This window comes from Mus musculus, chromosome 2, assembly GCF_000001635.26.
Source record: "Mus musculus strain C57BL/6J chromosome 2, GRCm38.p6 C57BL/6J".
Lineage (NCBI taxonomy): Eukaryota > Metazoa > Chordata > Mammalia > Rodentia > Muridae > Mus > Mus musculus.
In genome coordinates, this window is record NC_000068.7 from 136,199,802 (window position 1) to 136,227,174 (window position 27,373).

The 27,373-nt window shown below is 38.2% G+C and overlaps 1 protein-coding gene across 8 annotated transcripts in view; it reads right to left on the reverse strand.

Annotated features, from left to right (window-relative positions):
* The window catches only part of Pak7 (p21 (RAC1) activated kinase 7), a 306,881-nt gene that overhangs the window by 118,714 nt on the left and 160,794 nt on the right, over positions 1 to 27,373 (reverse strand). The window contains exon 3 of one of the 8 annotated variants that reach the window (NM_001360384.1): positions 788 to 834. The exons of the other annotated variants lie outside the window; for them this stretch is intronic. The gene's annotated coding sequence lies outside the window, so the exon portion shown is untranslated. The remainder of the gene's footprint in view (positions 1 to 787; positions 835 to 27,373) is intronic. 8 annotated transcript variants of the gene reach the window in all.

Consider the following 27,373-nt stretch of genomic DNA (forward strand, 5'->3'; position numbering starts at 1 on the left):
AGCTAAACAAAGAATTCTCACCTGAGGAATACTGAATGTCTGAGAAGCACCTGAAAAAATTTTCAGCATCCTTAATCATCAGGGAAATGAAAATCAAAACAACCCTGAGATTCCACCTCACACCAGTCAGAATGGCTAAGATCAAAAATTCAGGTGACAGCAGATGCTGGCGAGGATGTGGAGAAAGAGGAACACTCCTCCATTGTTGGTGGGATTGCAAGCTTGTACAACCACTGTGAAAATCAGTCTGGCAGTTCCTCAGAAAATTGGACATAGTACTACCGGAGGATCCCACAATACCTCTCCTGGGCATATATCCAGAAGATGTTCCAACCGGTAAGAAGGACACATGCTCCACTATGTTCATAGCAGCCTTATTTATAATAGCCAGAAGCTGGAGAGAACCCAGATGCCCCTCAACAGAGGAATGGATACAGAAAATGTGGTACATTTACAGAATGGAGTACTACTCAGTTAATAAAAATAATGAATTTATGAAATTCCTAGGCAAATGGATGGGCCTGGAGGACATCATCTTGAGTGAGGTAACCCAATCACAAAAGAACTCACACAATATGTACTCCCTGATAAGTGGATATTAGCCCAGAAACTTAGAATGCCCAAGGTATAAGATACAATTTGCAAAACACATGAAACTCAAGGAGAACGAAAACCAAAGTGTGAACACTTTGCCCCTTCTTAGAATTGGGAACAAAACACCCATGAAGGAGTTACAGAGACAAAGTTTGGAGCTGAGACAAAAGGATGGACCATCTAGATATTTTACCTTAGTTAATCTGCTAATGCAGTACTGTATATTTATATGCAAGAAACCTAAAAAAGGAAAGAAAAATAGGATTCAGAACTCGATTTAGGATGTATTGAGAAAGAAACTAATATAATGTAACAGAGTTTTTTGCACCTTATTGTTTAGAGGGAATAATGAGCGATTGAATTGAAATCAGCTAATCATTTTATTGAGCCAAATATGATACAATATCCTACCTGGCCACAGGAAGTTACAATGAATAGCAGTGGTAACCCCAGTGAGTGAGAATATCAGAAACAACTGAATCTCAGACCACAGACACCATACTTCATATTAGGGGAATTTTGAAAAACCAGTTTCTTTATTAAAATAAAAGAATACTACAATAAAAAATGGGGTCAGACATTATAATTCATGCTTGTTATTCCAGCACGTAGGAGATAACTTACTGGGATAAGAGTCCTCCCAAGTGTTCAAGATCAGTCTGGGTTAAAAAGCAAAACTCTATCTTAAAAAAAAAAACAAAACAACAAACAAACCAAAGCAAACTAAATCAACCAACCAACCAACCAACCAACCAACCAACCAACCAACCAACCAACTAACCAAATACTAAAAAGCAAAAGGCTCAAGAAGCAAAGTTAATTTGGCAATAGAACACTGCATTGTCACATCATGCTGGCTGATCAACGGTTTCAATTTCTTGTTTTCCAATGGGCTTGCTCATTCCTAGCTAGGATCTATTTCTGTTTCAACTCTTATCTGCCAACATAACTCAGATTAACTTAAAAATAAAGTCCTATAGCACAGGCTGGAGAGACAGCTCAGAAGTTAAGATCACTTCAATTTAAGAACAGAAGATGTGGGTTTGGTCCACAGCACTCAAATAATGACTCACAACTATTTGTAACTTCAGTTCGAGACTGTCCAGTGCTCTCTTCGGACCTCTGTAGTCACTGCATACACACAGTGCCTACAAAATATGTTCAGATCTACTCATGTAGAAAAAATAAAATAAAATACAGTAAAGACTGTGAAAACATGCTGCCTTTGTGTATGATTATATATGGGCAAGGGAGCTAAGTTTTCAGTCACAATGACTTCATGAGATATGACTAAGTATTTCTTTTCTTAGTTTATAGCTAAGGTGAATTCCTCATGTATAATGAGCCATATGGCTAATAGCTCCACGTTCATAGTCATTCCTTCTTAGCCACATTATAAGGGAATGTTACATTAATTATGGTCACAAAATTTGCATTAATGTTCTCATCAGGATGCATAGTATAATTGCCCTATTCTTGTGACTGTGACTCTCCTATGAGTATGCCAGGATTTGTGCTTCATTTCTTTCTTGATTCAGGCCTTAAAAAGTTAGCAGCTTCTACCACATTCTCCTGAAACACATGTTTTCAAGTACCGAGTCCATCTAGTTTCAGGATATAATATACCTCAGACAGGGATAGGTGCTCAAGGCAGTAGTTCAAACTGAGCTCAGTATTCTGGTTATTTTCATCAATATCTGCATTTAAAAGTATGGTTGATTTGAATATCACAAGCAGTGTACTTTTTAACTTACTGCTGCTGCTGCTACTACAACTATGACTATGACTACCACCACTACCACCACCATGACCACGACCACGACCACCACTTCCACTACTACTGCTATTGTTGAGATGGTGTTATACTACCTTTCTGGCCTGAAACATACAATATTTCTCCTTCAGCCTACCAAGTACTGGGATTTCCTACCAGTTAGATACTAGCCATTCTATTTTCTAGTTGCTTCCTACTGAGTGGCATCTTATCAATATATTCAGGATAAAGAAATCACTAAACCAAGTGTTGACTAAACTCCTGACCTATGCTATTTTGGGATACCATACAGTTGTTTTAATTACTTTTTATTTTTTGAGATTGTAGTACAATTTCATATTTCTCCTTTTCCTTTCCTCTCTCTAATCCCTTTCATATACCTTCTCTTTTTCTTTCAAATTCATGATCTGATTTTTAATTAATTATTGTTACATGAATATATATATGTATATATACATATAATTCTTAAATTCCACTTGCTTTGTTTTAATCACAAGGTTTGTGGTAGTTTCTTACACATCAGGTACCATAGTACATACCATTCTCTTATTTAAAATACATCTTGCATATATATATATACTCAGTAATTGTCAAAAACCCTCTTATTATATTTCTCAACCATTTTATGCTTCAAATGATTAATAGCATCTCGAACCACTTAAGAAATAATAGCTGGTTAATGTTAAGAATGTGCATTTATGAACATACAATTCATAACTATATCGAATAGACAAAACCTAAAAAAGTAAAAAAAAATTGGTAGAATTTTCTTAGATAATTGTGTGAATTATAAATTTTACTTCATTCTTTGAGAATTTTATGAATATATGCATTATCATTTGACCATAAGTTCTTTCTTTAAAATTGCTTTCCTATTTTGCCTATTTAATAGAATAATACTAGTAAGTAAGATATCATGTACAACCTATGATTTATCTAATCAGTTTCTAGGACTTGCCTTGTGATTTGTGCCACATGTGGACTCAACTGTGGAGCAGGCTTTAATTCAATAAGAGGATGGCTGGCTGTTATCACTACTTTTGTGTCATGGTAGGAATGTTTTACCAAGCTGGTTGTTGTTTTAGTTCACAGGGTTCACAACTGGGTAACATATTAGTTTTCTCTCCCAGTAGCATTCATAGAACCCTTTAGCACTAGGAAATTTAGCCACTTCAGATGACATATCCAGTATCAGATTGATTTCTGCATGGTAGGAACCCATGTATGTGTTACCTTCAGCAATAGTGTCTTGCCATCAAGTTCTTTAGGGCAATATCCTGTAATGTTAGAAGTCTAAGGTATCTCACTGGCCAACAACTCCAAAAGAGGCAATCCTTCCCTTGCATTGGAGTTTTTATTTGTTAGCCTGTGATGTTCTTATTGCCCCATTATAAAGTAACTCCCTTTAAACTCTTTTAAATATATATATATTTATAATACATATATATATATAATATAGAAAGCAACTATAGTAGTAAGTTTCCATATGACTTGTGAGATATCTTAGGATTAATTAGCTCTCCCTGTGTTCCTTCTTTGACCATCTGCTATACCCCACCTCATTCATCCCTCCCTATTTCTTTATACCATTGAGTTCTATCTCCTTTCTTTTGAAATATATCACTTCGAGGCTTCTTGAACTCTATAGTCATTTCAAAATGTGACACATGTATCTGAACATTGAATGCAAATGCCCACAAGTAAGAGAAAGCATGAGATGTTTGTATAGCTGGGTATAGCTTACCACATCCAGAAAGACTGTTTTCAGCTCCATTCATTTACCTGTGGATTTCATAGTTTCTGAAGGGATATGTAATATTCTGAAGGGATGAATAATATCCTATTGGGTAAATTGATTACATTTTCATTATTCATTCTTTACATGATGGTCATCTAGGCCATTTTTAATCACTTGGCTGCTATGAAATAAACAACAACGAAGACTGATGATCAGCCACCTTTAGAGGAAGATGTGGAGTCTGTTTGTTAGATGTCCAAGAGTCGTGTAGGTGGATCATGTGGTACATCTATTTCTAGCTTTTAAAAGGATCTTCCATGCTGGTGTCCACAGTGGCTGCACCAGTTTGCACTCCCACGAGCTGTGAGTAACTGTTGCTCATTCCCCACTCTGCCCAGCTTTTGTCATTTAAAAAAAATCATATTCATTCTACATGGCATAAGATGAAATCTTAAAGTAGTTTTAATATCTATTTCCCGCAAAGGAAAGGATTTTGAACTTAAAAAATATTTTCCAGCCATTTGTATGTTATCTTTTGATAGCTTTCTGTTTAGTTTCATGCTCCATTTTAAAATTAAGATTCTTTTGCAAAATTGACATAGTATTAGGTGAATGCTAATGACTTATTGTTATACCAAAAATTAGTAGATCTTTTCATTTCATTCCTTTTGCAATAGATGGTGATTAAAATAGAGACTCACAATTGGTTAAGGTGTAGTGAGTAAGAAACTTTAGAATGTTCATCCCTAAACAGAAAATCTATCTCACATCCCTCCTCCCAGGACTGAGGGATAACTGAGAAAGAACAGATGGAAAGATAGTAAGAATGAAAGATGGCTGCTCCTTATTTATAATAGCCAGAAGCTGGAAAGAACCCAGATGCCCCTCAACAGAGGAATGGATACAGAAAATGTGGTACATCTACACAATGGAGTACTACTCAGCTATTAAAAAGAATGAATTTATGAAATTCCTAGGCAAATGGATGGACCTGGAGGGCATCATCCTGAGTGAGGTAACACATTCACAAAGGAACTCACACAATATGTACTCACTGATAAGTGGATATTAGCCCAAAACCTAGGATACCCAAGATATAAGATACAATTTGCTAAACACACGAAACTCAAGAAAAATGAAGACTGAAGTGTGGACACTATGCCCCTCCGTAGAAGTGGGAAGAAAACACCCATGGAAGGAGCTACAGAGACAAAGTTTGGAGCTGAGATGAAAGGATGGACCATGTAGAGACTGCCATATCCAGGGATCCACCCCATAATCAGCATCCAAACGCTGACACCATTGCATACACTAGCAAGATTTTATTGAAAGGACCCAGATGTAGCTGTCTCTTGTGAGACTATGCAGGGGCCTAGCAAACACAGAAGTGGATGCTCACAGTCAGCTAATGGATGGATCACAGGGCTCCCAATGGAGGAGCTAGAGAAAGTAGCCAAGGAGCTAAAGGGATGTGCAACCCTATAGGTGGAACAACATTATGAACTAACCAGTACCCCGGAGCTCTTGACTCTAGCTGCATATGTATCAAAAGATGGCCTAGTCGGCCATCACTGGAAAGAGAGGCCCATTGGACACGCAAACTTTATATGCCCCAGTACAGGGGAACTCCAGGGCCAAAAAGGGGGAGTGGGTGGGTAGGGGAGTGGGGGTGAGTGGGTATGGGGGACTTTTGGTATAGCATTGGAAATGTAAATGAGCTAAATACCTAATAAAAAATGGAAAAAAAAGAAAGATGGCTGCTATGTACAACAAAGCAGTGTTTTCCAGAGAGCAGTGTTATTGTACATAGGAATTCCTAGAGTTGAGTTAACATGCCCCAAAACAGAAAAGGCTTAAGGCAGATGAAAATCCCAGCATGAGTTTTACCCCAGCCAAGGAATTATTGGTAATTGATAGGTGCTATTAATGAAAGAGTATTTTCCTTTTCTATGGGTGTGTCCTCTTATGGGTTGACTATAATCCCATAGGCCACATATCCAAGGGTATATGGCTAATACCAAATGTATTTGATGGCTAAACAAAAACAAACAAATAATCAAGCAAACAAACAAATCAGAGGATAAAAACTGAGTAAGAGAATGGAGGAGTAGATCTATGAAGAGTGAGGGAAGGTGGGTAATATCATCAAAATACATTATATGAAATCCTCAATAAGCTAATAAAAATACAAAAAAATAGAGTTGCTTTCAGTAAGATTTTCTCCTTAAAAGAGTAGTCAAGTGCTCAACCATAGGCTTGTCCAACTTGAGGCCTATGCCTTGAAAGGGAGCCCATGTCTGCCTCTGCCTAGAAGTCTAGCGACCTAGGATAGAACCAAACATAACTGGGGAAAAAAATCAATGTAATGATTCCTAATGATATACTGCTACACTCAGATTGGTGCCTCGCCCAGTTATCCTTTGAGGGGCACCATCCAACATCTGGTGGTAGCAAATGCAGAGACTCACAGCCAAACACTAGGTGGAGGCAGGGGAACACCACAGAAGCGTGCAAGATTGTTGGGGCCAGACAAGTCATCTAGGACACCAGAACTAGGCAGGGCTCATAGGGGCTCACAGAGACTGAGGCAACAATCAAAAACCCTGTATGGCTCTGAACTAGATCCTCTGCATATATGTTATGGTTGGGTAGCTTGGTGTTTTTGTGAGATTCCCATTAGTGGGAGTTGGGGAAGTCTCTGACTCTTTGGCCTATGTTTGGGACCCTTTTCTTTCTACTGAGCTGCTTTGTCTTGATGTGAGAGTTTGTGCATTAGTCATAGTGCAATTTGTTAAGTGGAGTTTGATTGATGTTACTGGGAAAGCTGCTCTTCTCTGAAGAGAATCAGAGGAGGAGTGGACAGAGGAGAGGGAAGGTGGTGGTAGGGGACTGGGATGAGTGTAGAGAGGAGAAACTGCAGTTGGGATGTTATGTATGAGAAAAGAAAAAAAAAAGAGTAGTCAAATACTGGGAACCAATTCAAATACAAAGCCATAACACACTCCTGAACTCATATCTAAAGGAATGGAGACTAAGTAAAAGGTTGAGAGAAACCAAACAAAACCATGACAGCTTCTTGGGTTCTGTTTGTTTGTTTGTATGTTTGTTTGTTTTAAAGGAAATTATGGTCCATGCATTTCTATACATTTTCCTTTGTGATCTTCTTACAGTAGAGTGGTAACAAAATAGTCAATTCTCTCCTGAATAAACACTGCCATTGTTATAAGGAAAACATAATATTACATTTACATAGAGAAGATAACCACTTGCCTCCAGCAAGATGCTGTATTCCTACTGGGGGAGGGAAGACTCCTTATCTTTTCTCCTTGGCCTTTCTTAGGGTTTAAGAGAAGTGTCAGGATTTGATGAGTATTGATGGATGGGCTATGCTGAATAATTTGGAATGAGACCCATGAATTTTATAAGAACAAACATTGAGATTTAGAAGCACATTTTGTATATTGTCAGCCTTGCGTTCCAACCAGTGTGCAAAAGCATTTTGTTCTGGTTTCTGACATGAAGGTGCCTCAGACTTAACTAATGTAATAACCTCTATGCTACTTGGTAGGCAAATTGAGACAGTTCTAGTTTTGTTAGTTTGACCAGGGAAAGCTATATCTAAAAAATAATTAACTATATTTATATACAGCTACATTTATATTTATATACATCTCTGATCTCTTGTAGGGGAAAGCTGATAGGGTCTGCACAACTAGCACCACTGAGATTTATAAAAGGCTGGGCAGCTCTCAGAATGAATGGCATAGTTCAGACTTGCTTTCATAGCTAAATGTGGTAGTTCATGCCTATAATCTTAACACTGGCGGGGCAGAGGTCAGAGAGTTCCTGCCTCAAAACCCAATCAAACCAAGTAAAAAAGACACCCCAACCCTAACAGGCTTTTCTTTCCTTAGATTCATAGAATTAAAAGATATTTTTAATGCATCATGGAGCATGAAATATACCTTGCACTGTTGACAGAGACAGTAGATTTTTCTATAATAAAAGCCCCAGCTTTGAATATGGTTACAATTATAATTACATGTGTTAAAATAGCACAGTATGTAGGACATATTCACCCAGTATTTAAGGCAGGCAACATCTATGATTTTGGAGTTAAAATGTGGTTTAATTTTAATTTCACATTTATTAAGGCATGTTTAGAGTGTTTTCTCTTAAGTGCATATAGTTGTCATATTTACTATTAAAGTATAGCTTCATATATATATATATATACATATATAATATGTAAATATACTGTTAAATATGGAAGAGCACTTCTAGAAATATCTTCTAGAAATTTCATCCTGCTATTATTATAAGTGGCTCACGTATGTCTTTTTGTCCATACTTTGGTGTAATCTTATTAAAAGTCTTTATTCTCATGAAAGTAGAATTTTTTTGTTTCAATCTGAATAAATGTTTCCTGATATCATGCAGAAGTAATTTAAAATGATCTTGTATTTCTCAAAGAAAGAAATGAAGTCTTTCTGCAGCGACATCAAATCACTATCCAAACTGAGAGCATCTTCATAGGATTGGACCTTGAGAACTGGTCATGCACCTATTTCTTTCTTACAAGGAGAGGCCCCAGCATGAGTCTTATAAGGCAGCCACAACTTCAACACAGGGCCTGCTGCTGTCACAGCCCTTCCGTGGAAATAACCACATCTCACAGAAAGTGAGACTACCGAGGGTTTTGTTTCTTTCTGGTCTTTGAATTTAGAAGGATAGAAGAAAGAAAAGAGAGAAGAGAGGGAGAATCAGTGATAGAGGGAGGAAGAGTGAAGATGACTTTCTTATAGAAACCATGTTGGAAATGAGCATTAAATCAGAACTTAAATGAACCCAAGATAGAATGTGTCAAACTCTCAAATGATTTCCATGGAACATTTTACTCCAAACCACCCTGAAAAATCACTGAGGATTCAACCTATGCATAGATCTAATGTTTCAAAGACTCCAGATATACAGCAATGTTTACAGTTATTTTACTTAATACATGAGAAATTCTAGCATGGGTCAGACAGTGAAATTTTAAAATCAGGGCATGAAAATGTGTATCTGCTTAGCCTCAAACTCATAAAAGTGAGTCTTTTTTGTCTTTGTTTTGCCCTCAAACATAGGAAGGCACTTCAATGCAGACAGACAGCCCATGGACCTGACCATACCTTAGGCATATCTGCAACAGAAACAGCTGCATCCTGACATATGCAGAGAACACAGCTGCCTTATGAAATGTGAAAGGAATTAGAGTGTCAGGAGGGCCCTTTAAGGTGCAGAGCCTTAAGTAACAAATCCACTTTCCCTTCCACTTTGTCACTTTTGTGCATAGCTACATAGTTGAGATCTAAACACTAAGGGATAGATGGGATATTTTTCTTGTTTGGACATCTTATTGAATTTAAAATGACTGCAAAATACCAGTTGTCCTTCCATCTTTAACAGATGGAAGGAACCTAGCACCTCATCCTTAATGTGTTTCCAGGAAGGGGATTCATCATCATGTTCATCGGGAAAATGGAGAGGAACTTAAAAAGTAATGAAACCTCAAACCTCTTCCCTTAAGTAAAAGCCATACTTAAAAAAAAATCACAAGGCTGCTCAATAGAATTGTCTTCAATCATATTCAATCACATAATGAGTGTATTTCAGTATCTGCCAATAGAGCAGTTATTAATACAGGGACTGAATTTTCATTGCATCAAACTTTAATTTTATTAAACTTCAGTAACTGCATGTCTAATATATTGAACAGTGTATCTTTGAAGCACTGGAAATTGTCATGTGAGATACTAAGACATGTAAGCAGTTCCCTTACAATTGTTTTGTGATTGATTTAATGGCAATTCACCTACCTCCTAATGTTTCTGAGAATCTAGTTCTATAATAATCAAGTGAAAAGGTCCTATTCCATTAGAATAATGCATTATACATTTTGTGGGACATGGAAGAGCTATGGCCACAGTTCCCTTCTATGATGTTTTCCCTGTATCACAGTCTTATGAATGGGAATCTAGTTGTGTGTTCCATGACTTCCTCTATCAGGTTCTAACAGCTCAGAATGCAGCCTATTCAAAAATGACCAATTAGTAACTTCAAATCTGTTGAGAAAATTTAAACTGGATGGATGGAGCATGTGGTTTGGGGAGGTTCTGCTAGTCAATATGCAAATGACATCAAAGCAACACAATACAACTTGTTTCCTTACAGAAGAATCTGGGCAGCATAATGGCCTCATGAAAACAGCAATTATGAAGAACAACTACTTAGAAACCAGGAACCCAGCAGCAGAATCTGAATGAGTATGGTATAACCTTGCAGAGTTAGCGCATCATGATAGCTAAGACTTAGTTTCCAGTCATCACTGTTTTTCAGTATTATTGAGGTCTATAGTTCTCTCAATGATAACTTTTTTTATATATATGTTAGTTTGAGAAAGTCTAAAAAAACTGTATCACTGGTATATGTAGATATAATAGATAAGTATATAATCTAACCCCTCCCTAATCTTCATTCAAGAATGAATTTAACACTAAATAGGCCTTAGAGTTGGTGACATCAGAGATCATTCCTAAATTAAGAAAAAGATATATGATGTCTTACATATGCCCTCCTAATTCTCATAATGAAATTGACACTGACTCTGGGATCTGAGTGTGCCATATTGATGCATCACTTAATGATGGGGATGTGTTCTTGGAAAGACATCAGTGATCACAGAGTGTACTTACACATAACTAAAAGTCTAGGTCACTTGGTATGGCCTCTTGGTGCAATCAAGAGACCAATCAAACATGGGATGCATCACGGTGTTCTTTCATCATGGCATACTGTACCACAGGGAGCTTGTTTTATAGGTCAAAAGAGTGATCTCCAAAATAATGATTAAAGCTTTCTAGATATCTAATGATATAGAAGCTTTAGTGTATATATTTGAATATATATACACATATATACACACACACATATATATATATATTTGTATGTATATATACATATATGTATGTATATGTATGTCTACAGATATGTATATTATATATATGTATATACAAGTTTAAAGGAGATACCCTACAGTGGGGAAATGATTCCTCAACTTGTGTTATCAAACAAAAACTCCACACTCAAGAATGGGTTGTTTCTATTGGATTTGTTGGCCAATAGGGTACCATAGACCTCAAGCATTATAGGCTACTGCTAATAGTTTTGGTTACCCTGCAAATCTTGCTTGTACGAATACCATTTCTGTGATGTAAAATCAACCTGAGAAGTAATGGTTCAATGAAATTATTGCAATCAGTTTTTAATTATGTTCACATCTAATATAGTTCATGATACTTAATTAACATATTATCTGTATTACATATATAATTTTAGACACCAGGGCTTTGATCTGATGAGACAAACTGTTGTTACATAGCCAGGCTGGCCTTGAACTTGAGAACATGAGTCTCAGCCTCACCCAATCTTCAGCACTGGGATAACAGGCCTGTGCTCAGAGTTGTGTTTTATGTGTGAAATATGTATCTTCTGTGAGTAAAACCATCATTGGACCAAATTGCTATAAGCTAATATTACATGCTGTTACACATTTCACATGAGCATGGAAGGAGCATCCTTTAAAAAATTGAAGCAACAAAAACATTCTATTTTTATATCACAATATATTTTGCATTAATATGAAGCTTGGGTTTTCTTCCTTACTAGAGCACCTTCAAGACAGAAGCAGTCCATCATCAGGTCATGTGCACTGGGGTTTATATTGCCAACAAGCTGAGCTTCTCTGGGCTTCTGAGAGGAATTAGAGTAGCCAAAGGAATAGGTTCAGTGTGGTTGATCCTCAGGAATATTTGCTTTAGCTTTCATCTTCCTGTGTGAATTTGGCTGCTTGGATTTATAGCTCATGCTATAGCCATCAGCCTTGAATGTGAAGATCCAGTGTGTGACCCTATTATGGTTGTAAAGTTAGATTTCTAACTGGTCATATATTGAAGATGTGGTCACCAGATGAAGGCTGAATGGAGAGGTGGTGGACCTTTTAAGGGCTGGGCCTAGGGAAAGTGAGCTAAGTCATTTGGGAAAGGATGTGCACTTAAAAGTGTTATCGATACCCTAAGACACTCATGACCCCTTTTTTTCCTGCTGCAGTTAAGTCAAAGATTTTCCCGTTGTAATTTCCCACCATAATTTACTGTGCCACTCAGATGATGGGACCAACTGCTCATGGGATGAACCTCTGAAACTGTAATCAAAATAAGACTCACTTAGAAGTTGATTGTTTTAGGTATTCTGTTACAAAGGTAGAAAGGTAGCCCACAGACCTTGAAACTAATACTAGTTCTCACTTGAGTATAGATAAAATCTTAAACTATTTCACATATAAGTTGATTTTTACCAATAAGTTTTAAACATATGGCTTCTTAAATTTTATGAATTGTGGAACAGGTTCCCCCCTACCTTTTCTCATCTTTTCCGTTAGTCCTTTTTGTTCCCTAGGCTGTTTTACTTCTAATTACACACACACACACATATATATACATACATACATATACACATATACATGTATATGTGTATATATATATATATATACATTCACATAATATTCATATGTATGTGCACATGAATACAATGTACACCTGGGTAGAAGTATGATAAGAAGTATTATTATGCTTTTCCAGACCATAGTACTGAGTGATTGTTTCCTAAGAGCATCAGTAGTACTTGTGATTTTCTTTCTCATGGGAAGCGCAGAGATTTTTATATTTTGGACAATATAGTGACTTCCATGAAATATTATTTACCCTTAATGGTAATTAAGTAATATTATAGTAGTTATTATGGTTACATCTAGGTCTTGTTACTTAATGTACTGATAAGTAAATGTTTATTTTATATTACAGTTTTTACAGTTTTGTATCATCAGGTTGCTACATCATATAACAAAGATTAAAATTCTGCTCCAGCCTCATTTTCCCTTGATTCTCTGCTCATTTTATGCTTCTACTAAAGTGGCTATTACAAAATGCTTATCCACCCTTAAAACAACTCTTGGTGATTTGTGACTTCTTATTGTGATCTCTGTGGAGGTTTGAATGAAAATGAAAATATCATGTTCAAGACCAGCCTGATCTACAAAGCTAGTACCAGTATAGTCAAGGTTAGGCAGTGAAGGAAACCATTGAAAACAGAAAACAGGTAAAAATATATTTGAAGGAAGGGGGCATGTTCCAGCCCTTGCAAGCAGCATAACTTGACAGCTTTAGCTATATTCTGGCTTTAGAGTCAAGGATACAAGAAACAGGTTATAGAATATCCCTTGGTTTCTAAAGAAAGCCACGGCTGCCAGGCATGTGGTCTCGGTGTCATTTCATGGAGGACTAGAGGGGTCATTGTGTGAAACTGTGAAGAGATTGCATGTGTCTCAGAAGATATTTTGAAGTTTGGATTTTTAAACAGTACTGATACAGTGATAGATTATGAGAAGTTAAGAAGTTGGATTAAATGCATTTTTGCACTATGATATGGCTATCAGCCTATGGGGCCAGGGAGTGGAATGTGGTGGTTCGATTGAGAATGGCCACCTTAGGCTCATAGGGAGTGGCATTATTAGGATGTGTGGCCTTATTTAAGGAAGATGTCATGGGGAAGTGAGCTTTGAGGTCTCAGAACCTCAAGCCAGACTCAGTGTCACTCTCTCTTCCTGCTGCCTGCTCATCTGGGTATAGAACTTTCAGTTCCTTCTCCAGGACCATGTCTTCCTGAATGCCACCAAGCTTCTTGCCATGACAATAATGGATGAAAACTCTGAATCTATAAGCTAGCCCCAATTAAAAGCTTTTCTTTATAACAGTTGAGATGGTTTTAGTGTCCTTCACAGCAATGGAATACCAAGTAAGGCAATCTCATAGTTCTTATCTTGGCATTTAAGCTCTGAGTAACACGTACCTCTTGGGAAACATTTGGAGCCCACAAGCTGAAAGTGGCTTTAGCTGTTATTTATGAGCAGATTTTCACTATACTTCTATGCTTTTAAGACCATTGACATTCGTCATTTTTAGTATCTAGCATGTCTTGCTTTTGTACATGTATCTCTCATATTACACTATGTCTTTGGATAAGTACTTGGTTCATCTCTCAATTTCTGAAATAGTACTCACTGCACTGCAGACATTAAACAAATGCTGAAAGTATCAGGGGGCACAAGGCATTTATTGACTTAGAAGCACAGAGATGCAAAAAACCAAGAAACTAAGCACTAAATGGGGATCAAAGAAGTGCGACCCCCCCCCCCAACTGAGAGTTCATCTACTTTATTGGACTTGGAAAGAAAAAAATGGATATTAAGACACAAAGATCTGAGGATCCAAAGTTCCAGAGAAGTTGAGAGCAAGTCAGGTTCTCCAGCCCATTGGGAATCATACACACATATCCTACACGTTTCCCTTTGTAGGATAAATAAAGCAAGAGATGGTTGCCATCTTGTGCATGACTCCTCACTCACTGGAATGACAGCATTTTATATACAGCATGATTTTGGATCAAGTGAGGATTCCTAACTGTGTTCAAGTTCCAAGAGGTGGCTTTATGGATGCTGTGAAAGAAACTACATACTTAGCATGTCCCCCAACTACATCCTGGACATTAGGGTGAAAGTGTTTAAAACTTAGTGCTTATGCACTTTACTACCTCAATATATCAGGGAACAAATAATTGGCCTGATACTCGTTTGTATAGGGACCTAGGTAATTCTATACTCTCTGTTAGAAACTTCCAGAGGCTATTGCACAAACCTACTGAGGAATGCTGTTTAAATATTCACACAAGCTGCCTACAATTTTTATTTAACTAAAAATATCTCATGCTGCAATTTAGTCTCCTGCCTCTGGTTCTGTTCTTAGAAGAAATAGAAAAACACACACACACACATGTCCCCCAGTCTGTGAATAATTATGCTTTTAGCTAGAGTCAGACTCAATTAGTCATTTCTTGGAAATGAATTTCCTATATAACTCATTGCTCTGAACATGATCATTGTTTCTCGGAAATTTCAAAATGTGAAGCTACCCATATTTGGATGTAGGGGTAGAAATCTGTTAAGTCCAGCTCCAGAGAGATGTAAATTTTATTCCCTGGAAGATTATGGGAGACCTGGGAGACTTGGGAGACCTACTCTCTGCCTCTTTCTTTCTCCAGCTTTTCTCCCCTTTTCTCTTTATACTCATGACCAGTAGGAGATAAGAAGCTGTGATCAAAACCATTTCTCGTTGTTTTCCTAGGTACACTGTGAAGATGGATAGTTCTGTGTTGCTAGTTGAGGTTCACATGATTAAGTTCAGGTCACTGAAACATTTTCCTTGGTTCTCCTTTTTCCTTGTTTTGGAGGAACCCTGAAATAGAGTGTGCCCGTGTCCCTGACAGAGCACGGGGAAGGAAGGCAGTCATTCTGGTCACATTGTGGCAGGAATGGAAATCACACTTTCCTTGTGTTGAGCCACTGGGGACTCAGTGTTTGCTTCAGACAGCACCCACTTGTGATTGTAAGGAGGCTGCTCAGCTGCAGGTTGTGTAGAGCATGTTGATGCTTAGAAACAGACTGCCTGTAGGTTATAGCTCTGTTGCTTAGACTACTGATCTAACTGTGACTGTAAAGGTCCCCAAGGATTTTGCTTCCTGAATGAATGTATGCAAGGCTGATGAGCTGGAATTCCTGCATTGTGTGAAATGCTAAAGTGGTTTAAATGAGAATTACCCATAGGTTTATCTATTTGAACACTTGTTTCCCAGTTGGTGGTGCTGTTTGGGGAGGTTTAGAAGATGTGACCTCGCTAAGGAAAGTACCTTACTACCTTCAGTCTCTGAGAGTTTAAAGCCTCATCTTAATGCCAGTTTGTCCTCCTTGATTCCTGATTTTATTTGAATATGTGAGTTCTCAGCTTCCCGTTCACTTGCTAAATTTTTCTACCATTATGGACTCTTATCACTCTGGACTCTTTTAGAGGTATAAGCCATATGAAACTCCTTCTACAAGTAGCCTTGGCATGGCATCTTCTTGTCACAGCAACAAAAAAGTAACTAATATGGTCAAAAAGGTTAAAAAGAATAATGTACACATAGAAAGGTTAAAACTATACATTAAAATGGAACAACTATCTAAAGGAATGCAATATTATTTGCAAGTAGAAATTTCTTGCATTAAAGGGAATAAACAACACATAGAAAGACAGACCCTGCAGACCTCACTAAGGAAATACAAGAAGCTGATATCACATAGGTTGAGAGTAGAGTGGCTACTACCATGATATAACAAGTTTAGTGAGGGACGTAGGGTGGCTAGGTTGATCATTGGCTATCATGTTCCAGATATAGTTTTGAACACTCAGACACTCTGTGACACGCTACACAGAAAGCTGACACAGAGATCACAGTTCTCCACTGTATATGTCAGAAAACTTAAAGTACTTTTAATATTTCTCCACTGAGAATTTGGAAGCTCTTTTTTACAGTGATATGCCCACTCTGGTTACACATGGTTGTTAAATATAGAAATAAAAAAGCAAAAGGCTCCTAGGAACTATAGCATCCTATACTGAGGACCATGTAGAAAGGAACCAAGCAAACATTTCTAGCAAAGCATTCACTTCATCAATCCTTTCTTTCCCTGTGTGCATTTGTTCTCAGCTAACCCAGTACTCTGACCTTTTCCTCCTCCCATAGATGCTGATGATGCATTTCAAATGGCTCCTGTTACTTTCTAGAAATGCATTCTCTTCTTTACTTTCAAAAAAAGATGATGTTTATAACTACACATCAGCAGTGCCCAAAGTAGGAAAATCACAATTCTGAGGCCAAGCTGAGCCACATAAGCATGTTTCAGGCCATGCTGGGGGCATATAATGCATATAAGGCTAGTGAGACCCACATAATGAGACCATATCTCAAAATCAAAACAAGCCCCACAAAAGATTAGTGACCAAATTGTTTAAACATCCCTACCCTGAGTCTTTCTTGAACACTGGCATCCTCTGTGTGTTTATGTAAGCCTTTTATTCAATGAAAGCATCGCCTCCTTCCCATAATGATCCTTTCCAGAGGTAGTTCCTCACAGCCTAAACCCAGCATGAAGGCAGACTGGTCCTTGGGGTCTTGGGAGGAGTGAGTATGCCTACCCTGCAAATCACAGGAATAGTCCACTAAACAGCATTTCTTCGTGGCTTCTGCATTAGCTCCCGCTTCTAGTTTTTGCCATATTTGAGTTCCTTCCCTGATTTCTCCTAGTGATGAAGTGTGATGTGGAACTACAGGTGAAATAAACCTCCCCCCCTCCAGGTTACTTTTGGTCATGGCATTCTATCACAGACATAAAAGCCTTAACGAAGACAGACTTGTAGCTCAGACTCAGACCTTAGAAACAATGAAATTTCATTTGTTCTAAACTGCCCAGTCTGTCGTTCTTCGTTATGTAAGTCCTAGCAAACTGATGGTGTGGGAAAATAGAGAATTCAGTGGGGACTGGACTGTGTGAGTATGTCAGTAAGTTATACACATAGCAGTTATAATGCAGAATCTAGAACCTGGCAAGTATCTAATGAATGTTGGCTGTGAGTCCTGTTGTTGCTGCTGCTATTGAACATGTCCTGAACACATCATCTTGGTTTACGCACACCACACCATTCTGTCTGCATTACTTCCAGCCTTGTTCTGGAAGCATTTTATGATAAAACTATTGATTTGAAACCCATCTACTTTATCATCAGTGGGAAAATGTAATTGATTCTCCAGAATGCTTGCATTTAGCTAAATGGTCCTTGAATTTTTTTTTTTTTTCTGAATGGATCTCAATGTCTTAACTTTGTGATAATCTTTTACATTAGTGATGAAAGACTCCTCAGATTCTTCATGAATAGAATATAGGATAGGATGTATCAAAAGAGACAAAATATAACAAAGAAAAAATGTGAGCTACTTATTCTGCACTTTGCTAAATCCAGTATACTGCTTTATTGTCCCTTGGAGGTGGACCACATAAAGAACTTGATGTGTACTCTCATGGTCATGGGTGATCCAGTGGACTAGGGTGTTGGAATCCTTTGGAAGGTAACTGAGCTCAGAGATCAACGATTGGAAATTTTCTCCCTTTTTCCTTTTTCCTTTGGTATAGTTCCTGGAAATGGTGGCATCCACACCATGGCACTCTTGGTCCTCCTTGGCCCAGTAAAGTAAAAGCTTCCCACTGTTGCTAGGTCATTGAGAACTCACAGTCTTTGCTCTCTTTTCTTTGTCCGTATCATTTGTGTCTGGTATTATAACTCAGTCAACCACCCATGGCTAGAAAAGTCCTGGATTTTAGAGAAAAACATACAACTGCCACTTTCTTAAATCCTAACTCTCTCTCTCTCTCTCTCTCTCTCTCTCTCTCTCTCTCTATATATATATATATATATATATATATATATATACATATATATATGTGTGTGTGTGTTATATGTATGTATGTATGTATAAGGGACATATATATATGTATGTATAAGGGACATATATATGTATATATATGTGTGTGTGTGTTATATGTATGTATGTATGTATAAGGGACATATATATATGTATGTATAAGGGACACATATATGTATGTATAAGGGACATATATATGTATATATATGTGTGTGTGTGTATGTGTGTGTGTATATATATAATATATATATATATATATATATATATATATCCCTTGCTATATATCTTCTTGTTGCATTCTCTTTATTTGAGCCATCCTGGTTGGTTTCTAACCTTAACATTGATCAGCATATTCTTGTAGGAGAATATCCTTAAAGAATGTGGAGGGGGATAAACAACATTAATGTTGGATGTTTGAAGAAGTTATATGGAATTTACCTGAATTACATTATGTAATTCACACACACACACACACACACACACACACACACACACACACACACACACACACACACAAGTGAGGTTATACCATTTGGTGTGATAATATTTCTTCTGTAACTATCTAACAAAATCCCAGTACCAGGTATGAGAAATTTCCTTTTAAGTTGTTGGTCACGGAAGTCCAAGAGCTTCTCAAAACAATGCAAGCTATTGCTTTTGCCCTTGGTTGCCTCTCAGAGGTTGAAGGTATGTCCCCATTGCTAAAGACACCACACAGGTTGAACACGAGCCTCAGAAGATTTGAATTAGCTATGATCTGAGCGGTCCCTCGATGAGGACAAGCGTTCACAGTATCAGAAGGTGCTATGGAAGCTAAGGAAGGAAGACAACCAATAAACCTACAGTCCTGTTACATTTCTCCACATTAATGACCAGAATAGCAGGATACCACTTACATTGCAATAGTGGAACTTATTTTCTGGTGGCAATAAACAGCTATATAGTTGGACACAAGATCTGATCAATATAAAGGAATTATATCTGGTACTGTAACCTAGCCAACCACCCATGGCTAGTAACATCATAGGTTACAGGGGAATATTTCTCTTAATCTACAAATGAGTGTAACTTTCACTCTCCCCCCAAATCAAAGAAGCTTCTTTTTGCAAGAGATGGTCATTAAAGACAGTTACAACTGGTCACACAATGCATAGGACCACTGACCACAAAGTGTCCAGAACCAATTAATATATACCTACAGCCCAATCCCTCCACTTAATCCTCAGGAAACACTATAGAAATGGGGCACGACATTGCTGGATCCACCGGTAGTACTATGTCCAATTTTCTGAGGAACCACCAGACTGATTTCCAGAGTGGTTGTACAAGCTTGCAATCCCACCAGCAATGGAGGAGTGTTCCCTTTCTCCACATCTTCGCCGGCATCTGCTGTCACATTAATTTTTGATCTTAGCCATTCTGACTGGTGTGAGGTGGAATCTCAAAGTTGTTTTGATTTGCATTTCCCTGATGATTAAGGATGTTGAACATTTTTTCAGGTGCTTCTCAGCCATTCGGTATTCCTCAGGTGAGAATTCTTTGTTTAGCTCTGTGCCCCATTTTTAATGGGGTTATTTGAATTTCTGGAGTCTAGCTTCTTGAGCTCTTTGTATATATTGGATATTAATCTCCTATCAGATTTAGGATTGGTAAAAATCCTTTCCCAATCTGTAGGTGGCCTTTTTGTCTTATTGACAAGGTCCTTTGCCTTACAGAAGCTTTGCAATTTTATGAGGTCCCATTTGTCAATTCTCAATCTTACAGCACAAGCCATTGCTGTTCTATTCAGGAATTTTCGCCCTGTGCCCATATCTTTGAGGCTTTACTCCACTTTCTCCTCTATAAGTTTCAATGTTTCTGGTTTTATGTGGAGTTCCTTAATACACTTAGATTTGACCTTAGTACAAGGACATAAGAATGAATCAATTCTCATTCTTCTATATGATACCTCTCCTGGGCATATATCCAGAAGATGTTCCAATTGGTAATAAGAACACATGCTCCACTATGTTCATAGCAGACTTATTTATAATAGCCAGAAGCTGGAAAGAACCCAGATGTTCCTCAACAGAGGAATGGATACAGAAAATGCGGTACATTTACACAATGGAGTACTACTCAGCAATTAAAAACAATGATTTATGAAATTCCTAGGGAAATGAACGGATCTGGAGGGTATCATCCTGAGTGAGGTAACCCAATCACAAAAGAACTCACATGATATGCACTCAGTAATAAGTGGATTTTAGCCCAGAAACTCTGAATACCAAAGATAAAACTTGCAAAACACATGAAACTCAAGAAGAAGGAAGAGTAAAGTGTGGACAATTCACCCCTTCTTAGAATTAGGAACAAAACACCCATGGAAAGAGTTACAGAGACAAAATTTGGAGGTGAGACGAAAGGATGGACCATCCAGACACTGCCCTACCCGGGCGGTGGGGGGGTCCATCCCATAATCAGCCACCAAATGCAGACACTATTGCACACGCCAGCAAGATTTTGCTGAAGGGACCCTGATATAGCTGTCTCTTGTGAACCTAAGCCAATGCCTGGCAAACACAGAAGTGGATGCTCACAGTCAGCTATTGGATGGAACACAGGGCCCCGAATGGAGGAGCTAGAAAAAGTACCCAAGGAGCTGCAACCCTATAGGTGGAACAACAATATGAATTAACCAGTACCTCCAGAGCTCATGTCTCTAGCTGCATATGTAGCAGAAGATGGCCTAGTTGGCCATCATTGGGAAGAGAGGCCCCTTGGTCTTGTAAACTTTATATGTCCCAGTACAGGGAAAACACCAGGGCCAAGAAGTGCGAATAGGTGGGTAGGGGAGCGGGTTGGGTAGGGGAAGATATAGGGGACTTTTGGGATAGCATTTGAAATGTAAATGAAGTAAATACCTAATAAAAAATTGGAGGAAAATAAAAGAAATGGGGCATGACAAGATTGCAAGAGCTAGAGGTCTAAGAATGTGATTGGAGATTGTGTCTTCTATGTAGTACAGGGAAGCTATCCCGATGAAACCTCAAAATTATAGCTTATTAAACAAGACCCAAATAATGACAATACCGAGTGACATGTGAACATGAATGGGGAAACTCACGGGGCTCCACCTCTGGTTGAAGATCTATTGGAAATTATTGACTGCTGAGAGAGGCAGATTAGTTTTCCCCAGGGATGAGGCATCTAAATGGTTAAGCAGGATTAACTTGTGTATCCATTTCAAAATTATTCAGCATATTCTGTGTACTTGGGTCTAAGGATGTACTGCTGAGATAATAGGATACACATACATATGCATGTGCATATGTATGTGCATATATGTATATGTATACACACACATATATGTGTGTGTACATATATATATCTCATCCAGAGAGACAAATACTCCTACATATATATGTGTGTATTTGTGTGTGTGTCTGTGTATTTGTGTGTGTGTGTGCACGAGCACGTGTGTGGCTTTGTGTGTATATATATATGGAGCAGCCAGAGAGACAAATACTCATATTGATATACAGTAAGTACTTGGATGAAAAGGAGCCTGTAGTGTTTGGTTAGAGTGTGTGGGTAGCCACTCACTTCACAATTGGGACCTAGATGAAGGAAAGCTCTCAGCTGCTATTGGGGTTGTTAGGAGTATGTGGATTGAGGGTGTGAGGAGGACGGTGTAAGGATGGTCCTCATATTTACATAGACACCAACACAAGAGAAGTTAGTGCCTTTTTAGGCGATTAGTGGTCTAAGGTTGCTTGAGCATAGTCATAATATGAATGAGTGACAGGAGCAGTGAGATATGGAATGAGGGCTTACCTTAGGTTTCTTTCTACTTCCTATCTATATGTCTTCTGAGAACTCCATGAGGAAGTATTGCTTTTGGTTAGAAGAGTGAGTGTCTTGATGTAAATCTTGTCTACCTTCTTCTGAGCACTTCCTATCATTGCGAGATGACAAAGCATTTTCTTTAAAGTTGAGCACTGCTGTGCAGCTATAGGCTGCTAGGAACTGAGAGAAGATGCTTGTGTGTCTAGGAACCCGGTAACTAACTCTGACTCAGATCATCCCTGGATAGCTGCTCATCTGTCTGGACAAGTATAGGGTGCTTTACTCTGGGTTTCTTTCCTAGGTAGATGCATGCTTGTCTACACTGTCTGCACCTCTTTCTCTTGTTCTTCTCCAGTTAATGTCACCTCAGGAAAATCCTGAGAAACTGATACTCTTCTCAGTGTTCTGAGCAGTAAAAGCTTACTAACCTTGTTGCAGGATAAGGTTCAGATCAATATGGTCCAGTTCCCCAATTAGATTCTGTTCTCAACTTGTCACAGTCCAAAGTCATCTGAGGGGGTTCTCAACTGAGGGATTGCCTGGCTCAGATTGACTTGTGACCATGTTTGTTAAAGGACTTTCTTGATAGATGATTGGTGTGGGAAGGCACAGACAACTGCTTGCATCACTATTCCTACACCTGTGTGTCCAGGCTGTGAATCTGTAAGCAATCCAGTTAGCAGTTGTTCCTCCATGGTCACTGCTTCAATTCCTACCCTAACCTCCCTCTGTGATAGAGTGCGACCTGAAAATGTAAGTGAAATAAACTCTTTCCTCTTCTGTAGTGGATGAATGAGAAATGCCCTTTATATGCTAATGTATTTGCACTCTTAATCCTTAGTGTATGGTGCTTTCTGGGGAGGTTATAAAACCTTTGGAATGTGCAGGCTTGCATGAGGAAATAGGTCACTGGGGAAGAGCATTGAGAATTTAAAGTATTACCCCATTTCCTGTGTGAATGAAAATATGGTCAGCTGGTCTCTGCTTCTGCGTTCCTACCTGCCAGCTGCTATGGCCTCCACACCACCATGGGCTCTAACCCTCTGCAACTGCAAACTGAAACAACCCCCCTTTGCCCTAAGTTGCTTTAGGTGAGTGGTTTACTCAATCAACAGAAAAGCAAACTGGATCACTCTATGTCCCTGTCATCAAAATCAACTCAGGATTGTTATTGAACATGCTGTTGTATGAAAACAATTCATTGTCAAAAACATATGGCGTATCAATTTTAACTGGTATTTTCCTATATAGTTCTACTCGATGACAATGAGATCTTGCAGCACAGCTTTGTTTCTGCAGACAGAGTCCTGTCCTTGCAGATGCAGTGACATTAAGGTTGACACCATCATTGCAAATATGTGTTCTAAATCATTAGGAGGTGGCTCCTCAGACTAGCTAGTTCATTTACCACAATGAAGTGGTGTTTAAAGATGTTCCAATGAACCACTGGCTCTCATTACCTTTGTAGCCTATAATTAAGATCTGTAGGTGGAAAGCTCAGCCCTTAGGTACTACTTTATATGTTTCTAAGTCAGGAAATGTCATTGTTCTGCAAACACCCTCCTCATTGCAGAAGCTGGGAAAGTTTCTGTCTGTCACATCTACAAACTGCTTCAGAAAGGCAATGCAGGACAATGTGACATCTTTGGCACCTTTGCATGTTGTGCCCAGCTTAATTATCTAGTCAGCCAAATAGCAATTACCTGTATATAATGTTACAGAGCTGCTCAATAGCATATAGACCTTCAATTGATTTCAGATTCTTTTAATTTTTTCTCCTTCCTTCCCTCTTGTCTTCCTTTGTGTCTATATCTGGCTGCCTAACACTCTCTTGGCTTCCCTTCCAACTTCACCAAGCCAGTAATTATTCATTTTTTCTCGCTTTCATGCTTCAAGTGTTTAATGACTTGGAGCCTCTTAATGTAAGTTCTGATAAGCAAACAGCTTCCTGCACAGTAGCTTAAAGAAAGCTATTTTGAAAAATTCAACTAGATATATATTAATCTAAAATTCCCTTTTGATCTTTTATGTACCATAGTTGTTTCTTTCAGGCTAGAATGATCTTAGGAGTTAGACGATAGTTTTTCAGTGAATGTATGTGTAAAATGCTTTATTTATATTAGTAGTTTTGGTAGCTTGAATGAAGATGACCCCATAATCTTATAGGAAATGGTACTGTTAAGAGGTGTGGCCTTGTTGGAGTAGGTGTGACTTTGCTGGAGGAAATGTTTCACTAGGGAGTGGGCTTTGAGGTCTCAAATGCTCAAGTCAAGTGTATTATGACATTCGTTTCCTGCTTTCCTGCAGATCAAAGTGTAGAACTCTCAACTCCATCCCCAGGACCACGTCTGCCTGCATGCCACCATGCTTCCTGCTGTAATAATGGACTAAACCTCAGAACTGTAAGCCAGATGCAATGAAATGTTTTCCTTTATAAGAATTGCTATGGTCATGTTGTCTCTTCACAGCTATGGGAATGCCAAGCTAGCCTTTGGATAGTAATAGCTTATAGGAACATTTATATACAGACTCCTTCACCCAAAAACCAGCTTGATTATGTATTCCACACCATATCAGTTTCACAATAGCCTTTTCTTAGTAAGAAGCCAAACATTTTATATAGTAAGACTTGCCTCATTTAGATAAGTCAATAGAAACTGTCAGTATTTCTGCTACTCATCATATGTAGAGGAACCGAAATGATAGCCATCACCATTCAGAATGCAGGCTGACAGTGGCATAGCATATACAGTATTGCTAATTAGGTTTGTGGTACCTGATGATATTTAACACTTAAAATTCTAGTAAGCCCCATAGATTCAGAGGAAGTTATGGTGAGGGAGAGGAGAGCAACAGGAAGAAAGGAGATCTTCTTAACATTAAAAAACATACAAAAATCTTAGGCAACTGCAACCAAATCATAACTTCTATAAAAATAAAACATCCTAAAACAGTTTGTTAAATATTGGATAGTCTGTCTGTGGTTAGCTCAATAGCCTAATCTTGGTATGGTTGAAAGATCAACCTGATTTTTAGAACCACTTTCAAATAACTTTGTTAGTATGGGTGCCTGGCAACTTTTGGTTATAAACTTATTAAATCTAATGATTAAGATTCATAAATTCAATCACAAAACTATATATATGAAAAGAGACAATCAGAAGCATATGATAAAGTCAGGTTCTTTAATATCCTTTATACCTCAAAACTATTGCTCACTTCATTATAGAATAATAATTATTTTCTTTCAAATTTGCACCATAGTTCTGTCTGTAATTGATAGTAATTTATTTATAATTTGATTTTTATTATTTGAAAATAAATTTAAATATATTTTGTTCATGTTATTCCCCTCACCTTCCAGATCCTAACCTACCCAACTTTACATTCTTTCCAAAAAATAATTAACAAAATCCAATTCAACAACAGAACCCACTCAAAACCAAGAACACAAAACCTCAAACAACAAAACCAAACAAATAAACACCACACCAAACTATTACAAATAAAAGCACTCAGAATGAATGTGGAGTCCATTATATGCTGGTCAACTACTTCTGAACATGATTCTTGTCCTGGAGTGGTTCACACTCACACTTGTGTGTGTGTATTTATGAATGAATGTTTTTATTTGATCTTTGATTTAAAAACAAGGTGGTGTTTCTAAAAGATTGACAAGTTTTTTTTTTTTTTTTTTTTTTTTTTAGTATAGAATAGAGTTTATTTAGGGCATGGAGAAGGGAGTTCAGGGAGTAGGGACAGAGAAAGGCAGAGAGAGAGAGAGGGGAGGGAGGGGAGGGGAGGGTAGGAGAGGAGAGGAGAGGAGAGGAGAGGAGAGGAGAGGAGAGGAGAGGAGAGGAGAGGAGAGAAGAGGAGAGCTGGGCATGGGTAGTTGGAGAGTTGTGGGAGGGGAGAAGGGACAGAGAGGGAAGAGGGTAAGGGGCAAGCGAAGAGTGTGATCAAACTCTTAATTGTGCCTGTGTGCAAGAAGAGCTGCTGAAGCTTTCCTGGGAACGCTGAACCTACCTTTCTCTATAGCATTGTGTCTAAGTTCATGCAAAACTGCATCAGAGGTCATTATTGCACCATGTCTCTCCCTGGTTCTCTGTGTTCTCTGATTTGAGTAAATATTAGGAAAATGAAGGTAGTGGATTTTTTGTTTTATGCAGACAAGTAAGCAATATATGGGGGCAGACTATCGTTTACCACTTGCAAAGGTAAATGATCTTCTTTTGGTTATGGTCGAAAGGAGAAATGTCCCCCGTACTCTCATCTGTTTGAGTACTTGGTTCCACACTGGAGCTGTTTGAGAGGTATGTTGGAATCTTTAGGTGGTGTGACTTATGACCAAGCTTAAAGACATGGGTTCTTAGAAGATAAGCATTCTGGATCTTTGGAAAGTTCTGTTTGTGACTGAGCTCTCAGTCTTGATGTACTGAAATGTGAACAAGTGGTCTTGTACTTATTGCTATGGACAGAAGTCAGCCTTATTGCCATACCTTCACTGCTCTGAAAGACGCATCTCCTGTGCCCTTCCTAAGGTTTCTGCTGGACAGTCCGCGAAAATAGTGGAAAAGCAAACAAAATGTTGGTTTCAAGAGTAAGGTCCTTGGGATCAATCTGACCATGTGACTCATAGGTCCTTGGAACTGGTTTGAAAGAGAAATGTAGACGAGTTAAGAGCCGTGAACTAAAGAATTTCTGGAATTCTTCAAATAGGACTTAATGGGCCATTATGGTTATGACAGGGAAGATCAAAAGGTCTGGAATATGAACAAGAGATTGGAGAAAAGAACTCTGTCAGGTTAGAGATCAATTAATATTCTGTTCTCACAAAAAAATCTTGGTATACAGTGCTTGTGTCCTGAAAGAATTAGCTAATTATGAAATCAAAAATAACTAAATTTTATTGGCAGAGGAAATTTCATGCCAACATAGCTTTAAGGCTGTAGTATCGTTAGAGTGTTCAGTGCCTTTAGGCAAATTTATAG